Here is a 2,692-nt window from a genome sequence, read left to right on the forward strand (position 1 = left end):
ATGTCTACTGTTGATTTAAAAAAAAAAATCTGGAGTAAATTTTGACCGAGTGAACCATTTTTACTAAATAACTTGCTCCAGTAGTGGAGTGTAACACCAGTTATGAAGAAGTAAGCTGTAGACGACGGGTAAACCTGTTAATTTATAAAAAATAAGTATGTAACGTAGTATTTAATGGTGATTTATCAAGAATTTACTTAAATTGAAAGGCAAATATTCAATGCATTCAGCTAAATTCTTTGTGACATACATTCATTGGAGGAATTTTACTGCACCATGAGAGACTTTTGCCTCAGATATCGTGAAACATATTCAATATACTAACTATACATACTAACTCTTGTTAGTATAGTAACAATAGAGATCATAACACCAAAACTAATAAAAGGCAATCCTTCCCAGCCAACTGGCCCCACTAAACCCCGATTCGGCGATGGTTTTATAACATCTTTGAAACATTTTTTTAAAATGGGAAGAGGAGTCTTAAGTTACTTAAATCGATTAATATTGAAAAAGTAGAAAAAGTTGGAAAACGGCGTTCTTAACCATGTGAGTTCCTGGGTTCATAAAGTACAGTACGAAACACAAAATAGGATTGAAATCAGTTTTTTTGTTTTCTAAAATAGGATATAATTCCATGATTATTTATGATGTCAAATGACTCTGAACTCAAATATATTGATGTATCAATACAATTAATTTTTTATGAATATGTATTGCATCCGTTTGGCTTCGGAAACAGTCGCCGTTTCATCTAAGGTGGGTAGATAATGTCTTATGGTGATCAATTATTGAGGGATTCTTAAAAACAAGAATAGAAATATTAAGTAGTGATTTTTATTTTTAAAAAATAATGTAAACAATATTAATCTTGTATATTTGATGAAGTAATTGTTTACTGTGAAATACCTCATTAAGAAAATTTTTCATCACCGCTGAACAATGATTCAGTGGTGGTAATAAGTATGATTAATGCACAGTAATGATAGTTTGAAGTTTAAGAGCTTACTCACCCTAGTTAGTTGGGCTGATATCAAAAACAATTGTACATAGTCAATGGTTTATAGTAGGAAGCACAACTTAGAAATTACAGAAAAAAAAATTAAATGAATGATTGCAACGTAGCAATTGAATTCATAATCATACTAACCTGAAAATTACCATTCCACCTTGAAAACTGGACAGTGACAGTAGATAGACGGCAAAGAAACAGTTCTCCAGGATAGGAAATGTTTCTCGTGCACAGTTATCACTTTGGCTTCATTAAATTCCTTTCTGGAGATTCACAAATGGAAAATAAGAATTTGTATATATAAATTTTCGAGTAACAAAATTTCGAATCAGTAACTGATTACCAGGTGTATTTAAAATAATTATGAATTCATATCAGAAAAGAGCTTGAAACATTTTTTATTTTCCGTTGACCGTCGAAGACTTGGACTGTACCTAGCACTATGCGCATGTATCGATGATCAGACAGAACAGTAGAAATATCCAGTGATTCCAGAACTTCAGAAGAATACTCGTTTTCTGCATCGCTGAATCAAGCTTTTCAGAACAATAACGCCGGCCCTACTGTGAGACATACACCTCTCGGCATGATCTTTCGTTCCTAAGTCCATTCGAGAAGAGATCTACCACCACCTGCATGGGGTCAGCTACCACAGGATACGAGCCTCGAAGCGGTTAGTCACTAAGCGAAATTCCTTGTGAAACATGAATAGTAAAGTCTTCAGGGCTGTTCCATTCTACATGACTTGGAGTTTTTTTTTTTTAACTACGGGGGTGGGGTTATGAACAAGGCATAATGAGGGGTCCAGTTTACATTTCGTGAGGCCATCACAGAAATAAAAGTCGAACTCCCACACCGGATTCGAACAGGCGCCACTGTAGTTCCGAGGTTGCAAAGACCGACCTATGTCTCAACTTCTTCAACTAATGATGGCCCAACTTTTAGATCATCAATCATTTACACAGACTTTTTCATAATAATATTAGGAGGCTTAGTAGTAATAGCCCTACTTGATTCAGTTCATCAGGAATGTAGCGCCAGTACTCCTCTTCAAGCATGGCCAGAAAACCATTTTTTTTGCAGTACAGCCCCGTTTTAGGTTTTGTTTTGAGAAATATGAAGATTATTAATTATTTTATATACAGTTCTTGAGTTAGAAAGAAACTGCAATTTATCTTACATGGAAAATATCCATTTTTTTCAGAATAAGGGTTTAGCAACATTCAAGTAATATAAATATTATTTACAATATATCTGTTTGATTCGTATGAAGATGGTTTCAATAGGATTTACAGATATTTATTACAGATGTTTCTAATTATGGCAGGTCGATTGGAGTTATTAACTCTTTAGAGGTACCTGAGCAGTTAGATTGGCTTGCTAAAGGGAACAGAGTCCGAACAGTCATATTACCACTTGATTATTCTCATTACTTTTGTTTCTTGTTAAGATATAAGTTTTGACTCATTTTAAATAATAAATAGTTTCCAAGACTGAAAGAACTTTAGAAAATTTTTCCAAAGATGATGAACAATAGCTTTAAAATCGTAAATACATTTATTTTAAAAATTCTTGTTCATTACTTTGGTATGAACGGGGCCAGGGAACTCATAAAATAATAAAACATCAGATTTATATTTTTATTTTTTCCCGTAGTTTATGTTATTACTGACTTAGAAA

Source organism: Halyomorpha halys, unplaced genomic scaffold (assembly GCF_000696795.3).
Source record: "Halyomorpha halys isolate HHAL.00 unplaced genomic scaffold, Hhal_1.1 Scaffold36.1, whole genome shotgun sequence".
Taxonomy (NCBI): Eukaryota; Metazoa; Arthropoda; class Insecta; order Hemiptera; family Pentatomidae; genus Halyomorpha; species Halyomorpha halys.